Below are 20,394 nucleotides of genomic sequence, written 5' to 3' on the forward strand. Positions count from 1 at the left end.
CGCCATGTTGTACGGAAGCCACCAAGCTCCCCTCCACGGGAGGGAATGCATAGCGCCGCCACGTTGTACGGCAACCGACGTGCCGCCTTTCCTTGGGCCCGGATGTAAGTCAGCAACCCACAAAGCCACACTTACGATCTTTTGGGAATCGCCCTAGAAACAAATGCAAATGACAAAGGAACTGCAAAGGGCGGAGGTGGGACGAAATCAACTTTTTTCGTTCTTAGGGGTGCTACAACGTATTTAATCTAAAGGGCGCCAGCTTTGCAGTTAGACCTAGGTTTAAAACCCAATTCTGACACTTGTTATTAGTTGACCTTTGAGGAGTTGCTGTCTTTAACCTTCCCTTCTTTTTTACTTATCATTCATTCAAAGCACAAGCTTTACAAATTGGATTTAAATCCAGTATCTACTAATTATTAGCTGTGTTACTTTGAGCAAGTCTTTAAATGAGTTATGTCATGATCAAAGGCACAATAAAATTAAAGCACTTAGCACAGGTCTTGTGGAGAGCCAAGTGCTCAATAAATGGTGGCTAATCTTACGACTATGTACACAGAGCTTCACATGAGTGGTAAAATTTGAGCTGGGACTTAAAAATGAGAAAAGGGAACCACCCCCCCCCCCCCGAAATAGCATGTAAAAGCTAACATTAAGGGCCTATGTGTATTTTTCTGAGACCAGAATTCTTAGACTTCTTTATATTGTCAAAGGGATTCGTGACCTCCAAAAAAGTAAAGAGCACTTTGTCTGAACTCTAAGGAAAGATGCTAAAAAGGGCCTTTAAATTTTTATCTGACCTTAGGTTCCCTGCAAACATACTGAGGGTTGCATGCCGGTGTATTGGAGAGTGCTCCTAAAAAAATACATCCCTAGGGAAATGAAGAAGGTAGGAGCAGGGGACCCACAATGTGGTTGCAGCTGAGGCCTCAGCTATTCCAACTAGGAGCTCTGGATTTAGGATGTCTCTCTTCATTGTCCCAAACAGGCAAAGGAGCCAGGCCTTTGTATTCCCAGATCAGCGTCCTTACTCTCTGCATGCCCTCTGACCCTGAGTGAAGCAGGTTCTTTCTTTCTCTTTTTTTTTTTTTTCAAATTTTTATTTTTTAACATTTATTCATTTTTGAGAGACAGAGGGAGAGGGAGACACAATCTGAAGCAGGCTCCAGGCCCTGAGCTGTCAGCACAGAGCCCATTGCGGGACTCAAACCGAGGAACCATGAGATTGTGACCTGAGCTGAAGTCGGATACTTAACCAACTAAACAGCACAGGCGCCCCTCTTTCTTCATTTTTTTTTTAAGTTTATTTATTAAATTTTTTTTTCAACGTTTATTTATTTTTGGGACAGAGAGAGACAGAGCATGAACAGGGGAGGGGCAGAGAGAGAGGGAGACACAGAATCGGAAACAGGCTCCAGGCTCTGAGCCATCAGCCCAGAGCCCGACGTGGGGCTCGAACTCACGGAGCGCGAGATCGTGACCTGGCTGAAGTCGGACGCTTAACCGACTGCGCCACCCAGGCGCCCCTAAGTTTATTTATTTATTTTGAGAGAGACCGAGCGCAAACGCGAGTGGGGGAGAGACAGAAGAGAAGTCAGAGAGAATCCCAGGCCGCCTCCGCGCTGCTCCATCTCAAGAACCATGAGATCACAACCTGAGCTGAAACCAAGTCTGACGCTCAACCTACTGAGCCACCCAGGCGCCTGGAGTGAAGCAGTTCCTTGAAGCTGAGAGCAATGTCTAGTGAGGGAGGCAGATGTGTGCCTGCTGCATTGACCCAGAAGAGAGAATTTGAGTAGAGCGTCCCAATATCCATTCAAGGTCCCTTCCAGGTTTCCTGGTCTGACCGTCCTTGAGGTGAGGAAGCAGGCAGGTGACTGAGGGCAGATTGCCTTGTTCATATTAGAGATCTGTCTTGGACTGTGAGTCCTGTTAAGGACATCATGCCTCACGTTTTTGTCACCATACCAAATGGAAGGCTCTGGTTATATCCTTCCCTTTGTTAACTCTTAAAGAGCTGCTTCTCTCCTGACCTAGTCGTGAGTTATTCCCCTCTTTTCCAGTCGGTTTTTGTCCTTCTGGAATCCCTTTCATCTCTGTAGCAAGCAGCAGACAGAGTCAGAAGTGGTTTTTGAATGAGTGAACAAATTTACTTGGAATATATTCTCTTTCTTTCTGAAGAGACTGTGCTGGGCTGATGGGTACAACAACAGGAGATGGGAATTCTTAACACGCTGTAGTATGGTTTACTTAAGTTTCCATGCCCTACTCTATCCCAACAGAAAAGAATAGTGGTCTATCATAATTTTCCCTTATACTTAACTGAGTTCCATCATGTGACTTTCTTCTCTTTCAATCTGTATTTGCATTTTTCTTGGTCAGTCTTGCCAGAGATATGGACTATTTTATTAAACATTTCGAAGAACCTCATTTGTTTTTATTAATCTTTCTCTCTTTTATTCTCCATTCATTGACTTCTGTGTACTTTTACTAAATATCTTATAAACTTTGTGAAATTGAAATATGATGAAGCTACCTCACACTTTTTTTCTGGCTTGAACTGGGAAACTTTGAGGTTTAAAATTCATTTACTTGAAAGACTTTTCCGGAAACTTATTAATTTTAATGTGGCCAAATGTATCTTTTCTGAGTTTGTGCTTTGTGTGTCTTGTTTTAAGTATCCTTTTCTACTCAAAGGTCTATAAGATATTCACCCGTATTTTCTGGCAATTTAAAGTCTTGTTATTGACTCTTTTAGAGTTGTTTTTTTGCATATAGAGTGAGTTAGAGATACAATTTTCTTTCCATTATGTATAATCTTATTTTTTCCAGCTTTGCCTATTGAATAGTACCCTCTTTCCCCACCAATCTGATATCTAAGCTCTGTTGTAAATAGTACTTTGTAGCTCCAAACCTGTGTGGGTCTGTTTCTGGCTCACTATTCTCTTCCACTGGTCACTTTGTCTTTTCTTTATTAGTTTTAGACACTCTAAATTCTTTAGGAGATCTTAACTGCTAGAAGCGGAAATATGTGTTACCTTTCTTTTTTGGGAGGATACTTAACCAACTAAACAGCACAGGCGCCCCTCTTTCTTCATTTATTGGTTTAATGTAAACATTTAAATTTTTTTAATGTTTTTATTTTATTTTTGAGAGAGAGACAGAGTGAGAGCAGGGGAGGGGGGGCAGAGAGAGAGAGGGAGACACAGAATCCAAAGCAGGCTCCAGGCTCTGAGCTGTTGGTGCAGAGCCCGATGCGGGGCTTGAACTCACCAACTGTGAGATCATGACCTGAGCTGAAGTCGGATGCTCAACCGACTGAGCCACCCAGGGGAGCCTCAGTGTAAACATTTTAAATATGCCATGGGGGCGCCTGGGTGGCGCAGTCGGTTAGGCGTCCGACTTCAGCCAGGTCACGATCTCGCGGTCCGGGAGTTCGAGCCCCGCGTCAGGCTCTGGGCTGATGGCTCGGAGCCTGGAGCCTGTTTCTGATTCTGTGTCTCCCTCTCTCTCTGCCCCTCCCCCGTTCAATAAACGTTGAAAAAAAAAAAATTTTTAAATATGCCATGGTTTTGGTAATCTTGCTTTCGCATGTCTTCATTTAAAAAAAGTTTTTTAAGTTTGTTTGTTTGTTTATTTAGAGAGAAAGCATGTGTGTGCCAGTGGAGGAGGGGCAAAGAGTGAATCCCAAATGGCTCCATGCTGTCAGCACAGAGCCTGATGCAGAGCTCGAACTCATGAACCCTGAGGTCATGACCTGAGCTGAAATCCAAAGTCAGATGTTTAACCACCTGAGCCACCCAGGGGCCCCAGCATGTATTTATTTTTAAATTTATACGTGTCTTTCTTTACTTACAGTAGGGTTACATCTTATGCTGAAGATATTGTAAGTCAGAAATGCGTTTAATAGGGGTCGCCTGGATGGCTCAGTCGGTTGAGTGTGGGACTTTGGCTCAGGTCCTGATTTCATGGTTTGTGAGTTCGAGCCCTGCGTCAAGCTCTCTGCTGTCAGCCCAAAGCCAGCTTCAGATCTTCTGTCCTCCTTTCTCTCTGCCACTCCCCCACTCTCTCTCTCTCTCTCTCAAAGATAAATAAACATTGTAAAAGTGTGTTTAACACACTTAACAATACACTAACATCACAGCTTAGCCTAGCCTCCCTTAAATGTGCTCAGAACCCTCACATTAGAGTATAGTTGAGGAAAACCATGTAATGCAAAGTCCATTTTTCCATAAAGGTTGACTATCTCATGTAATTTACTGAGTACTGCACTGGAAGTGAAAAACGGAGTGGTTGTGTGGGTGCAGAATGGTTGTAAGTGTGCCAGTTGTTCACCTTCGTGACAGTGCAGCTGACGGGGGGTGGGGGGGTTGCTGCAACTGCTGCCCCTGCCCAGCCTCGTGAGGGCGTACCCTACCATGTACCACTAGCCTGGGGAAAGATCCAAATTCAAAATTCCAAGATGGCTTCTGGTGAATGTGTATCATTTTTGCACTATTGTAAAGTAGAACCATTGTAAAGTAGAACCATTGTAAGTTGGGGATATTCTGTACTGGGCACCTCAAGAAACGTAGCAGAAGTGGTCCAAGCTTTCCTTGATTTTTTTTTTAAAAGTTTATTTTCTTTTTGAGAGAGAGACAGAGACAGAGCTGGAGTGGCAGAGAGAGAGAGGGAGACTCAGAATCTGAAGCAGGCTCCAGGCTCTGAGCTGTCAGCACACAGCCCGATGCGGGGCTCAAACCCACAAGCTGTGAGATCCTGACCTGAGCTGGAGTTGAATGCTTAGCCAACTGAGCCACCCAGGCACCACCAAGCTTTCCTTGATTCTTGAAAGGCCCTATTAGAGACCTACTGCTCACCTTATGCTGGAGCTCTGTGTCTTCTGAACTACTGAGGAGCCTTTTTGCTAAATTATGTTGCCTGCATCTTTAATTGCTCTGCCATTTGAGCTGTAGTTTAGAGATGATTTTTGCTACACAGAGTTAAAATATCAGAGCATTTTAACCACTCGAAAATTTAGAAATAGGAATTTGAGACAAATTAGATTTTTCTAATAGAAATGTTCTGAGCCTAATGCCCTAAAGGGGAGTAAAGAAACCAATTAACTTTAATTTAAATAATCATGTCTTAAGTAGCAAATGAACCGAGTTCTATTGTTAAAGAACAACTGTATTAAATCCCTGAAAGGTTAGTTTCAAAATGGCATTAATGCAGTGGTTTCATGTTTTACTAATGAAGTAAGTTTCCATTGGTCACTGTGACTTCTGTTTGCTGGCATACTGGTCATTGTTACCGAGAGGAGTGGAGGGGGAAAGATTGAGAGCAAGGATAGAATAATTGCGTGAAATTGCCAGTGATGTTTCTCTTGCTACTAACTTTTTTTTAAGCGACAAAGAGAAAAGCCAGTAATTTTATTTTTTGGGGGAAAAATAGTATAAGAAAGTGTAAGAAAAGCTTGTTTTCTTATTCTAAAACTTATGTATATGGCATATGATTTTCTGTTTGTAGTTGCTATTTGAAAATAATGTATTTAAGATGACTGAGATCACTGTTCAGAACTACATTGACTTAAGTTTCAGCAGATGTTTATAAACATTAAGGCAACCATCAACAATGTATCAATAAGGTATATATTATACTAAAATCTGGCAGTGGGTTAATGCTGAAGATGCATTTTGGATGAGCTTATGTAATTAAGTAGAAAGAACATGAACTTGGCAGACAGTTTGAAGCTAGATCATGGAAGGCTTTCTATGCTCAAAGGCTTGAAACTTTCTTCTTCTTATGATTTCTCTATGTCTTCCTTCTCATGTGCTGCCTTTGTGACCTTAGAAAGTCAAGTTAACTTTGCAGAGACTGTCTTTTTATCTATAATATGAGGATAATAATCTTATGTAATGGGTATGCTGGGAGAATTAACAGAGGTAAAGCATGTGATTGAGGCTAGCACACCTCAGTGGAAGCTTAATAAATAGTGGCCCTAGTATTGTTTCCTAGAAACGAAATGCTGCTTTGGCTCTCCTTTATTAACCAGTTTTGCATATCACACATCACTATCACATCTCATGCTCTACTAGTGTTTGCTGTATTCTTGGGGAAACCTTTTAATTTCCTTTTGGTACTTTGTAGACGAAGCCTAAAGAAGCCACTACAGAATTTACCAAAATGGAAAACAGCATGGCTTGACAGAAAAGGGCAAAAGAGTTTAAGGGTTGGTATATCAAAGCCTTGATTTTTCTGCAGATGCTTTTTCTTCAAAACAGTCCCTGCCTTGGCTGGCAAAATGACCTGTGCATTGATTCAATTATTTATGCAAATCAAAACAATTTTTTTTCCCCTAGGAAGGACATGGTGAAATGATGCTATAGAAAGATCCCGTGCATTTCCCTTATTGCTTGCTCCACCGCAATACTATTTTGTAGCAAGAGGAAAATGATTTGGCAGAATGCTCCCCCACCCCCACATAGAAAGCACATAATATCATGTTTGTGTTGAAAGTTTTTCTTCCAAAATGTCATAACCCCATACGAAAGAGAATTAAAATCCCGTTATTTTAATTTACATCTCGCCACAAGATAAGTAAAGTTATCATTGAAATTCTAATTAAATGGGATGATTGACTAAGGTAGCACATCAAAGAAGAGAAGTGAATATGATAAGTCAAAGACTTATTAATTAGTCTGCGTGGAAGAAATTCCAGGGATGTCAAGCTGAGCCTGCTGCAAGGAGAAAAAAAGCAGACAAGAAAACGTTCGTTTCTTTGAAGTTAGGAACTGAGATAGTGATGGAGGTAATTGTGTCTGACTGGATCCAGTAATGAAGAGCTGTAAATCAGACCTCAGAATCGGAGGAAAGATTCAAGTAACGAATGTGGCTGCCCCCCCGCACCCCTCCCCGCTGCGAAGAAACAGAATACAGAACACACTAATTGACCCAGCCTATTTCCCAGTAGTTCTCTGTTATTATTTATTAATTTTTAATTTCTGAATTATTTACGTCCTGGGAAATTATTCTTGACAGCCTGTTAGGCGTGCCAGAGTTAATGGAGGATGAAAGGGTCGGTACCAGAATTAGCGGGGATGTAGTCACAGGCTACTGGATTTAATGATTTGGGAAAGAGAAATTGATTTCACACAGCGTGTCACTTTATACTACTTTAGGGATACACCAGCTATTTGATTAATTGAGGAATAACCAATTCAAAGTATATTTGAAGTGTAAATGAGTCACACTGCTCAGCTGTTTATTTTTCCCTCTTTCTGAGAGATCTGAATTTTCTTGAAGCTGATGATTAAAAGCTGATGAAGACACACTCACATGCTTTGAATGCACACCTGTTTGATTCGTATTACACTCAGAAGGGAAGAGAGCCCTGATGTACTAGAGAAAATATTTTCACTTTTCTTCTTCTTTCTAATCTCTTTCTGTGATTTCTTTACTCCGGTGTGTGGGATAGCAATAGTTGTAATCCGCGTTCCTTAAGAACAAGGCTTAAGAAAAATCTTTCTTTTGTTTTACCGCCTGTCAGCAATGAGCGCAATCAGAGACAGTGCTTGCTCAACGAGCAGAGGGAACAAACAGAAGAAAAATGTATTAAAAGAAAACAGTGACTTTAATGAACAAAGGGAAGAAGATTAATCTGTTAGGAAAATGAGTGAGGCAGAAATACACCATCACCATCTAGCCTAAAAGTTCTGCATCGTTTACAGCCTCTCCCTTCCTGGCCAACCTCATTAGCCTTGGTGGGTCTACTTCTGCCATCTTTGTTCATCGCTCTTTGGCCTAATCCTCTTTCTGGTCTCCTTAAATCAAATCTTCCTCTTCCACTGTAATCTACACCAGTGCTTCTCAAAGTTGAATGTGCAAACAGATCACTTGGGGGCCGTCGCTCCTCCGTGGGTTTAGATTCAGTGGGTCTGGGAGGCGAGCTGAGATTTGACATTTCTAATAGGCTCCCAGGTGAAGCTCATGCTCCTGGCCCTTGACCCGACTTTGAGCAGCCAGGTCCTGAGGAACTCTGACAAACTCACGTTCTTTGAAACACTGCTTTTAACGATGTAATTCTTTCATTCAGAAACTGTAAGTGATTTTCAGTACCTATGATTAAAAACAGATTCCTTAGCCTGGTGTTCGAGACCTTCCAAAGATGATCACAACTTGCCCTACTGGACATATACTACGTTTCCCAGTACTTAATGTACTTATTTCTCCCTCTGCACATACAAGATTGCAAGTTCTGTAAGGATGGGGACCATACTTTATCTTTGTAGCCTTCCTAAGTGCAGGTGAAATATCTAACAAATATTTCATTAATCTGAACTGTGAGAATATTCCCTCCATAGTCATTCCTATCCTTGTAAACTTGTAGCATTTTGGGAGCACGCACAAGTGAGGGGCAGAGAGAGAGAGAGAGAGAGAGAGAAGTGGGGCTCACCAGATGTGGGGCTTAGGCTCACTGGATGTGGGACTCAAACTCAGGAACCATGAAATCATGACCCGAGCCAGAAGTCAGATGCTTAAGGACTGAGCCAGCCAGGTGTCCCACCCTATTTTTTTTTTTTTTTAATCAGAACTCCTCTTGATAGTTCTTGTAACTATTATAGGTCCAAGCATCATTACCTGAGAATCTGGACTGCCTTGAACTCTGAGGAACTTACTGTTCTATCTTGACTTTGCATGTATTCATTTTCCTCTCTGAAGGATTTAAAAATCATTAAAGCCTTCCCTGTTCAACCACAATTCCCACTCTACTTGCCCCATACCCATTTTTCAGCACTGTACTAGTTCTCAAACCTTTGCTCCTCCCTGTCTTAGATTGCACAAGAGTGAGGCTCCACAGTGTATTTAACAAACTTACCCCGGTACCAAAATTGTTCTCAAGTTCTTTCCCCTTCCTTTCTATTCTTTTCCTCTGTCTTTTCCTCTTTGTGTATCTCATACCCTTGCCCTGCTGTACTTTCTATCCTTAACCCCTACACCATACCAAATCTGGAGGGAAGAAACATTTAAAAAATCTCCTAATCTTATATCGAGTATAAAGATTCAGACAAAAATATACCACAACAAGCAATTGTGTCATGAAATGCATGGCAGAAATGTCCAAGAATCTACAAATAAAGAAAGAGACAAATAAAATTGTACTTTTTTTTTTTTTTTTTTTTTTTAGTGGCAAGTAACAGAAGGCAACTCTTGCTAACAAGCAAAAAGAGAAGGATTCAAGGGCTACTCAAATAGAATTCAATAGAGTTGAATTTAGGTGAGTAAGAGTGCTACCCAATAAGAAACTAATTCCTTAGTGCACATGATGGGAGTACCTGCTTAGGTCTAGATCTTAATTTCTGTCCTAAGAACTGACTCACAGGTAGAGTAACCCAAAGAGGGAAAAGGATTGGAGCTGATCAATTCCCCTTGGGAAGTCTTGTTATCAATTCCTATGTGCCCAGAGCCATCTTGGTTCCAGGTCTTCCTGAGTCCTGGCTGTTCAGCTTCTTCTTCAACTGATTTTCATCAGTGTCAGCCAGAGAACTATGTGATACAGGAGACATTTAAAATAGCAGGGGCTCATAGAGGTTTGTTCATCAACCACATGGTGTAGCAGAAATAAATTTTATACAATCTACAGGGACAACTCCTTAGTCACTCAATACCTAGACATTTCACCTTTATGCCTTTACTCAAGGTTTCCCATCAGCCTAAGATGTCATCCACCCTGCTGCTCTCCTCACTCCCCAGGGCCTAGTCTTTTCTTATTTAAAAAAAAAATTAATGTTTATTTATATTTGAGAGAGAGAGAGAGAGACTGTACATGAGTGGGGGAGGGGCAGGGAGAGAGGAGACACAGAATCCCAAGCAGGCTCCCGACTCTCAGCTGTCAACTGAGAGGGCTCGAACTCACGAGCTGTGAGATCGTGACCTGAGCCAAAGTCAGATGGTTAAATGCTTAACCAACTGAGCCACCCAGGTGCCCCTATTTTTTTTAACACTAGTGTTGCCTACAGTTAGTCAAAGTTTTATTATGAAAAAAATTCCACATACATCAAAATTAAGAGAATTGTACAATGAAACTCACCTATCTTCCACTGGGATTCAATAGTTGTTAACATTCTACTCTATTAGCTTTACATATTTTCAAAGTACATTTGACATCATGACACTTTTCTGCCAAACGTTTACCATGAAACTCCTAAAGATAAGGATATACTCCTATGTGGCACAATTCCATTGTTATGCCTCAGAACATTAATAGTAATTCCATGTTGAATGTATCCAGTTGTTTCAAGAGTGTCATGTATATATTTTAAGCCCAGGTTGAATCAAGTTGTTCACTCACTGCATTTGGTTGTTACGTTTCTTTAGTCAGTTTTCATATAGAACAGAAAGAGAGGGAGACACAGAATCTGAAACAGGCTCCAGGCTCTGAGTTGTCAGCACAGAGCCCAACGCGGGGCTCGAACTCATCAACTGCGAGATCATGACCTGAGCCGAAGTCGGACGCCCAACCGACTGAGCCACCCAGGCGCCCCAATGCTAAACATTTTTAGAGAGACAACCTCTTAGGAGATGTATACTTCTCATTGCATCATCTCAGGAGTCACACTACATCTGTTTTCTCACTATTAGTGACGCTAAGTTTGATCATTTGGTGAAGGTATTGATCACTTGGTGAACCCAAGTCTTGGGTATCACTTAACCCAAAGATCACTCCATTTTTAAGTTAAAAATTTCACCGACTGTTTTTCAATCCCCAGACCAAGTGTGATACTTTAATCTCTTCCCCTTATGTATTTTTTAATTAAAAATTTTTTTAATGTTTATTTATTTTTGAGAGAGAGAGACAGAGACAGAGCGTGAGTGGGAAAAGAGAGAGAGGGTGACACAGAGTCCCAAGCAGGCTCCAAGCTCTGAGCTGTCAGCACAGAGGCCAATGCAGGGCTCGAACCCATGAACTGTGAGATCATGACCTGAGCCAAAGTGAAATGCCTAACCGACTGAGCCACCCAGGAACCCCATGTATTTTTTTTATTTTTAAAAAATTTTAAAAAATAATCTCTATGCCCAATGCAAGACTTGAACTCACGACTCTGAGATCAAGAGTAATAAACTCTGCTGACCAAGCCAGCCTGATGCACCCCATTGTGTAATAATTATCCCTTATTTTGTTAACAATATCTATATCGTACTGCTTTTACCTTGTATTGTGGTAATAGTTTTGACATATGTTTTTCTTGCTAGATGGCGAAATCCTTGAGGGGAAGGTTGATATTTTATTCATTTTATCGTTTTTAAGTTTATTCTGAGGAAAGAAGCTATAAATGTATAAATAAAATACATTTCATTTATATTTGAAACCCTAATGTCCAACACATAGAAGACTGTTTATAAGGTATGATTGAGCCTTGGCCGCTCCATCCTTCAGGATGGTCTATCAGTGAATGAAATGACTTTGAATTTACTCATTTGTCATACATTGTCTTCAATGACCTTTGGAACCACAGTTTCAAACAAATGGAAGATCCGTTTTGAACAGTGAAATCTGGAGGATACCCCTAAAGATCCATGGCCATTCATTGTTGATCAAGCCCCTACACAAGTCTTATATTGAGAGGATTATTTTACTGGGTTCTGGGTTAAAAATGGTTCAGATAATGACACCAGGTAACTGTCTGAAATGAACAGGCAGATTTTAATCTATACCAATTCTAAAAGACTCGCTGAGAACAACTTCCTTAAGAAAAGGCAGTCAAAGGAAGTTCCAGTGGCAGTATATACTCATATTACTTAAAGGGCAAAATAAAGCAAAGGGAAACCATAGAAAGCCTTTACTGAGATGTTTCTAGCTGATACCAACACAGGAATGGGGAATTATTTAAACTTTTAGTTATTAAGGAATATTAGAAAGCAAAAAACAGTATGGTTCTGGTGTAGAAATAGACCAATGGAGCAGATTGCAAAGTTCAGAAGTACATCTTTGTGTATATGGGAATTTGATATTTGATAAATGTGGTGCCACAAAAAATGGAAAAGGATGCCTTGTTTGGTATATGGTGTTAGGAAAACCAGCTCATCACTTGGAGAAAAAGCTGGGCTTTTGACTTATACCATACAAAGATGAATTCTAGGTGAATTAAAAACCTAACTGAAAAGGTGAAAATACAGAGTGACTAGAAGAAAAAGAAGAATATATTTGTGAAGTTTATTAAATCATAATTCATAAATCAAAAAAATTATGATTTAACTATATCAATGTTAAGGCTTTTGTTGTTGTTCAATTAAGGATACCAAAAACAGAGTTAACAGGGAGAGAATAATTGTAGCATCAAAACGAATATCATTGCTGTCCACTAAAAATATAATGGGAACCATATACGTAGCTTAAAATATTCTAGTAATCACATTTAAAAATAAAAAAAGAAGTGAAATTAATTTTGGTAGTATATTTTGCCCAATAGTCTCAAAATATTGGTATATCAATATGTAATCTAAAAAGAAAATTGTTAATGAGATATTTAAAATTTTTTCTATACTAAGTGCTTGGAATCTGGTGTGCGTTTTATACTTGTAGCACATCTCAGTTTAGATGATAAATGTTCACTGGAAGTACACTATATACATTTGTATTTCATAAAAAGTTGACTCGCATGCCCCAGTTATTCCAAACATACTTAAAATTTTTGCAATAAATAAATACATTAAGTTCCAAAACATATTTTCCTTTAATATTTGCATTCATGTTGACAAAAATGGTTTATCTTTAGAAGAATTGACTTGACATTGAAACAAAAGCATATCAGTTTAGAATGCTACGTTAATCCAAGTTAAGTAAATTCACTAACTGTTGTGTCTACTTAATATTATTGATGTTGAGTCCAAAGGGGTATTGCATAATTTGAAAAGGAACTCTAAATTTACTACCATAACGAAGCATTCTTCAAATTTTTTCTCGTGTGTTCTTTTTCTTTTTTGCAATCAAATTATGTAATGCCATTGATTACAGTTAGAATCTTCTGCACTTCGATTCATATTAGAAAAATGTGTAAAATCATAATTATCGATTTGTATTGTGAAGATATCTAGCTAATCAGTTTTAGACTTTTTTAAAGGATAAATATTTTTAAAGTTTATTTATTTTGAGAGAGAGAGAGAGAGAGAGAGAGAGAGAGAGAAAGAGAGCAGGGGAGGGGCAGCTAGAGAATCCCAAGCAGGCTCCCTGCTGTCAGCACAGAGCCCAAGGCAGGGCTTGATCCCACAAACTGTGAGATCATGACCTGAGCCAAAATCAAGAGTAGGATGCATAACCAACTGAGCCACTCAGGCGCCCCTCTTTAAGAATTTTAAATTTAGCTAATTCATATGTAGTTTGATATCTATGGGAAAATATAAATCACACTGTTATTTTCTGTCTTAGATTATCAAATATTTAGCAAGCATTCCTTCTGTTTCAGAAAAATCTTAAATTGGACCTAATAGTATCTTAAAAATTTTTCCATGACTCTATCAACAAGCACTGACAACAAACACTGACAAGATCACAAGAATCATAATCTTCTATTTCTTTCAACAGTTCCTTAAGTTGGAAATGATTCATATAATTTGTACATATATACCAATAACTTTTAAACAAGTATGCCCATAACACTTTTCATAGTGTCTGCTTCAAACAACTGAGCACAAATATTTTCAATATATTATACTTTGGAATGAAGCAGTAATGAATGGAACAATAGCCCCTTGTTTTAAAATTCCAAAAAATCTGGATTGTTGGCCTAATAGAAATGGACCGCCATGTGTCATGTTAGAAACACAATTTTTATGTCTAGCTGAAATTCTTCTTTGAAGGTTATAAAAGATTTAAAAATATCTGCACCACGAATTCATTTCCCCCTCTCTAATTTGATAACATTTCATAATTTTGGAAGTCCTTTGAGAAACAAATATACCAAAGTATTGATGGACAATATCTCTTCTGTGACATGACCCATGTAAGGCTAAAAAACGAAGTTACAATTTTTCAAATTATGAATCAATTGATCTTTGATATTATTAAGAAGTCTGTGGGCAATTGTTTGGTGGCTTAGTTGAGATCTTTCACTTTTTGTAGAATATCTTTTAGTCTTTGTTTATAATTTTCTTTATAATTTTCTTTTTCTTTTCTTTTTTTTTAAATTTTTTTTTTCAACGTTTATTTATTTTTGGGACAGAGAGAGACAGAGCATGAACGGGGGAGGGGCAGAGAGAGAGGGAGACACAGAATTGGAAACAGGCTCCAGGCTCTGAGCCATCAGCCCAGAGCCTGACGCGGGGCTCGAACTCAGGGACCGCGAGATCGTGACCTGGCTGAAGTCTGACGCTTAACAGACTGCGCCACCCAGGCGCCCCATATAATTTTCTAGCAAAATTTCCATTACTGAAATCATTTCTTTTACGACAGTGTCTAAAAATGCTTTTCTATCGATTGATTGATGGATGCAAGAGTCTAAAACATTTTGTAGCGGATTAAAATTATAAGCTCAGATTCTATTATAAGCCATTAAGATTTTTTTTTTGTTGCTGGACATTTAATTTCCCCTTCAAGCTAATTTCCTTGATACATTTTTACTATCAAGAGGAAATTTCTTACCAAATTCACCATCTATTTGCTTAAAATATCATCCAATTTATTACTTGAATTTTTTTTGTATAAAACGAATAGTTTTCTTGATTTTGTGGTGCTGCAGGAAATTTCAGTTTCCATTCATTGTAAATTTGTGACATACTTCTAGTCTTTTAAAAAAAAATTTTTTTTTAACGTTTATTTATTTTTGAGACAGAGAGAGACAGAGCATGAATGGGGAGGGGCAGAGAGAGAGGGAGACACAGAATCGGAAACAGGCTCCAGGCTCTCAGCCATCAGCCCAGAGCCCAACGCGGGGCTTGATCCCACAGACCGCGAGATCGTGACCTGAGCTGAAGTCGGACGCTTAACCGACTGAGTCTTTTTTTTTCAATTGGCCTAGCTATTGTACTACTCTTTGTATCTCCACCTGATTCTGCATCAGAGTATGCTTATTTTATGCTTAACATAGATTCATTTATTTTTAAGCTAGAAAAATGATCTAATTATATTAGAATTAGTATGATAGGTAGTTAAATCTAATTAACTCTCAGGCAAAGGAAAACGAGGAGAATTTGTTGCCAGCAGACCTGCCTTTAAAGGATGGCTAAGGGAGATTCTCTAAAAGTAGAGGTAACAGCTGGCCTAGAACTTCAGATGAGAAGAAAGAACAATGGAATGGGTAAAAACGGGTAAGCATAATAGACTGTTTCTTCATCTTGGGAGTTTTTTAAATCATGTTTGATATTTTGTATCAGTTTTCTGTGTTGCTGCTGTAACAAATAACCACAAATATAATGGCTTAAACAATGCAGATTTATTTTCTTACCGTTCTTAAGGTCAGAAGTTTAAAATGGGTGTCACCGGGCCAAAATCAAGGTGTCCTCAGCACTGTATTCCATCTGGAGACTCTAGAGTAGAGTCTGTTTCCTCATCTTCAAGGCCAGCAGTGTTGGCCAAGTCTTTCTCACACTGCCATTTCTCTGATTCTCTCTTCTGCCTCCCTCTTCCACTTTTAAGGATTTTATGACTGCAGTGCCCTCACCTTGATAATCTAGTATAATATCTCCATTTTAAGGTCAGCTAATTAGCAACCTTAATTTCATCTGCTACCTCAATTCCCCTTTGCCAGGTAACCTAATGTATTCACTGGTTCTGGGGAGTAGGTTATGGGCATCATTGAGGCAGGGGACATTATTCTCCCTACCACAGCATTTACTATTGTATCATCAGATGTGGTGCTTCGTGTATGTAGAGGAAATACTTAGGACATTTACATTTAAAAGGAGGGATAAGTTATGATGAGAAAAAAGCCAATTCCAAAGGTTATATACTATATTTTTCAATTTATATAACGTTTTTAAAATAGAAAGTATTTAGGAATGGAGGGCATATTGCCAGGGCAAATGGTTGCCAAGAGTTAGGGATTAGGGAGTGGGTGGAAGGGGATGAATAGGTTATAAAAAGGCAACATACATGACCTTTGTGATTTTGGAACTGTTGAATATACTAACTGTGGTGGTGGATACATGAACCTACACAGGTGGTAAAATTATATTAAACTTAATACATAAACACACACACATAGACACACATAGACACATGAGTATCATTAAAACTAAGAAATCTGAATGTGATCAGCGAGGTGTGTCAATTTCAATATCCTGGTTTTGATGTAGGGACTTCAAAGTCAGTATGTATCTAGAGCACTGAAATTTTTCTAAGTTAATTATTTTTTGCAGGGGAGCGGGGAATGAGAAGTATTGGGTTTAATTTGTGTATTAATCTCAGTGTCCTTGAGGATTGCAAGATATTTTAGGATATTGATAATTTCTTTAGTCTAGCATCTTAAAAAGTGGTTGATAGAGGCAGGAGGAAGATACACGTGGTTACAACAGGGCAACATGTGGGACCTATAGTGTTGGAACTATACAGTATCTTGACTGTGGTGATGGATACATAATCCTGCACAGATGATAAAGTTGTGTGGAACTCATGATCTACAGACAGATACACACAAATATAAATGAGTCTAATGGGGAAATCTGAATACAATCTGTAGATTTTATTAACTTCCGTATCCTGGTTGCGATAGTTTTGTAAAATGTTACCATTGGAGGAAACTGATATCAGGACAAGACATCTATCTCTCTTTTATTTATTTATTTTTTCTTTCAGGTTTTCATTTAAGTTCAAGTTAGTTAACATATAATGTAATATTGGTTTCAGGAGTAGATTTAGTGATTCATCAGTCATGTGTAACATCCAGTGCTCATCATAACAAGTGCCGTCCTTAATACCCATCATGTATTTGGCCCATCACCCGCCTACCTCCCCTCCATCAACCCTGTTTGTTCTCTGTAGTTAAGAGTCTCTTATGGTTTGCCTCCCTCTTTTTTTCCCCTTCCCCTATTTTCATGTGCTTTGTTTCTTAAATTCTACATATGAGTGAAATCATATGGTATTTCTTTTTCTCTGGCTGACTTATTTCAACTAGCACAATACACTCTAACTCCATCCACATCGTTGCAAGTGGCAAGATTTCATTCTTTTTGATGGCTGAGTAATATTCCACTGTATCTATATACACCACGTCTTCAATGGACATTTGGGCTCTTTCCATAGTTTGACTACTGTTGGTAATGCTGCTATAGACATGGGGTGCATATGCCCCTTCAAATCAGTATTTTTGTATCCTTTGGGTAAAAACCTAGTAGTGCGATTGCTGGGTCATAGGGTAATTCTATTTTTAACTTTTGGAGGAACCCCCATACTGTTTTCCAGAGTGACTGCATCAGTTTGCATTCCCACCAACACACCAACAGTGTAAGAGTGTTCCCTCTTCTCCATATCCTTGACAACATCTGTTGTTTCCTATGTTGTTAATTATAGCCATTCTGACAGGTGTGAGGTGGTATCTCATCATGGTTTTGATTTGTATTTCCCTGATGATGAGTGGTGTTGAGCATCTTTTCATGTGTCTGCTGGATATCTGGATGTTTCTTTTGGAAAAATGTCTATTCATGTCTTCTGTCCATTTCTTTTCTCCCCCCCCTTAATGTTTATTTATTTACTTTTAAGAGAGAGAGAAAGAGAGAGAGAGAGAGAGAGAGAGAGCACAAGCCAGGGAGGGACAGAGGGAGTGAGGGAGAAATAGAATCCAAAGCAGGCTTCAAGCTCTAAGCTGTCAGCGCAAAGCCTGATGCAGGGCTCGAACCCACAAACTGTGAGATCATGACTGAGCTGAAGTTGGACACTTAACCAACTGAGCCACCCAGGCATCCCTCTTCTTTCCATTTCTTAACTGGATTATTTGTCTTTTGGGGTGTTAGGTTTGATAAATTCTTTATAGACTATGGATACTAACCCTTTATCAGATATGTCATTTGCAAATATCTTCTCCCATCTGTAGGCTGCCTTTTAGTTTTAATGATTTCTCTCTTCTTCTTTTTTTTTTTAATGTTTTTAAATTTATTTTTGAGAGAGAGAGAGAGAGAGAGAACGTGAGCAGGGGAGGGGCAGAGAGAGAGAGACACACACACAGAATCCGAAGCAAGCTCCAGGCTCTGAGCTATCAGCACAGAGCCCAACGCGGGACTTGAACTCATGAACCACAAGATCATGACCTGAGCCAAAGTCGGCCGCTTAACCAACTGAGCCACCCAGGCTGCCCTTCTCTCTTGTTTCTTACAACTGCATGTGCATCTACAATGATCTCAATAAAAATTTCAATCAGGAGAGGTGAGAGAGTAAGAGATCTAAAGGAAATAAGGTTTCTATGCCTCTCCAAGTGACAAAATGTTGACACTGGTAGACTGTGACAAGTTATGCATGTGTATTATAACCATTAAGAAAACCGTGGCCACCATGAAGAAAAGTATACAAAAAAATACTCAAAAATACTATAAAGAAATTAAAATGTAATTCTGAAAAATGTTCAAGTGATCCACAGGAAGACAAGAAAAGAGGAACAGCAGAAACAAATGGTAAACAAATAATAAAATGGCAGGCATAAGCTCAACACATCAATAATTACTTTAAATGTTGGTCTAAATGTACCCATTAAAAGACAGAGGTTGGCAGACTGGATAAATTTAATTATCAATTATTGTTTAAATAGATATCACTGTAACTCATGCTGTTTGCATAAAGTATTCAAATAGACGCATTAAAATATTCCATAATTGTGTAGAAAAAAAATCACTCAGACTTCCAGGATGAATCCATTGGCACTGGCTACATTGGTGATGTGTTTATGTATGATATAAGAGTGTGCCCAAAATATGCAGGACAATAATATAATAATACAATGTTACATGATTTAACGGTTAAAATGAAGTGTACTTTCACCCTGAAGTAATATAAGTCAATTCAACTCACATTTCCTTGGCTAAAGCAGTATCTTGGCTACATCTGTCTTCAAGGTGAAGTGCAGTCTTACCATGTGCTGAGGAATAAGACTGGAAATATTTGGTGGATAGTACTATTGACTATCACAGATGCTGCATAAAGATGGTTTTTGTCATGTTCGTGAAGTAGGGAATTGGAAGCAATCTAGCTGTCCCAGGGGAGTGGAATGGCACTTTTAATTTTATATTTGTTAAAGTTACCATTTATTGAAAGCTTAATCAACCACTCACTGTTCTAAGGTTCTGTATTTGTTAATTCATTCGATCGAGCTATACATGAAGTAGATATAATGATCTTTCTTTTTCTTGTGTTATACCAAAGGTGAGTAATTTGCCCAGGGCAAACCCTCTGATCAATGGCAGAACTAGGACTCAACCTACTGTTGTCAAATTCCCTAACACATGCTCTTTTATCCGTTGTGCTGTATTGCCTCTTTTGGCTTGATTGCCCTTTTATGGTTAAACATGGTGATGGAGGATGTTGTCAAAGCTTGTTTATTGAAGGAGACAGAGAAAGAGGAAGGAAGTAGGAAAAGAGAGGATTAAGAAGGGAGAAGAGAGAGTGGGGGACAGATAGAAATCCATGAGAAATGACTGCTAGAATGTGTGCTGTGGTTACTTCATAGGTCTCAACCCTATCAGAGCCCTAAGCTGTCTTTGTGCTCCTTTCTTCCAGATCCTTTGCTGGTGTTTCCCTGTGGCTGGACACACACGTAGGAAATACGAATCTGAGATATACTCCATAAAGGTGAGCCTCCAATTACACAGTTAGGGTGCAGAAACAAATTCTTCCACACACCATGTCTTCCCCTTTCTTGGCTTTTTTCTTTCATTTTGATGAGAGGGAGCGTATCCTCTCTAGAGGGAGCGTATCCTCTCTAGCTTCTTTTTTTTTTAATTTTTTTTTTAACGTTTATTTATTTTTGAGACAGAGAGAGACACAGCATGAATGGGGGAGGGGCAGAGAGAGAGGGAGACACAGAATTGGAAGCAGGCTCCAGGCTCTGAGCCATCAGCCCAGAGCCCGACGCGGGGCTCGAACTCACGGACCGCGAGATCGTGACCTGAGTTGAAGTTGGACGCTTAACTGACTGAGCCACCCAGGCGCCCCCTCTCTAGCTTCTTGCGAAAGAGTACATGGACATTAGCTTTTGAGAGCTTGCATATCTTTATGAAAATGTCTTTATTCTCCCCTCATATGAATGTCTTCATTCAAATTCCCTTCAATAGTTTGAGTCTCCAATGGCAGGAATACTTTCCTTGAGAATTTTGAAGGTCTTTTTCTTTGTCTGGTTGCAATTGAGATATCTGAAGTCGTTCTGATTCCTGATCCTTTATATGTAACTGTTTTATGTAACTCTCTGGAAGCTTATAGGATCTTCTCTTGGTCCCCAG

The 20,394-nt window shown here is 39.2% G+C and overlaps 1 long non-coding RNA gene across 1 annotated transcript; it reads left to right on the plus strand.

The window, feature by feature from the left end:
* The first annotated feature begins 112 nt into the window (after window positions 1-112).
* LOC125163354 (uncharacterized) lies at window positions 113-19,747 on the plus strand. Its single transcript, XR_007151420.1, has 3 exons — window positions 113-196; window positions 9,167-9,256; window positions 19,676-19,747. It is a non-coding gene; the product is annotated as an uncharacterized LOC125163354 (long non-coding RNA).
* The last annotated feature ends 647 nt before the right edge of the window (window positions 19,748-20,394 follow it).

Source organism: Prionailurus viverrinus, chromosome B1 (genome assembly GCF_022837055.1).
Source record: "Prionailurus viverrinus isolate Anna chromosome B1, UM_Priviv_1.0, whole genome shotgun sequence".
In the NCBI taxonomy this organism is placed as follows: Eukaryota; Metazoa; Chordata; class Mammalia; order Carnivora; family Felidae; genus Prionailurus; species Prionailurus viverrinus.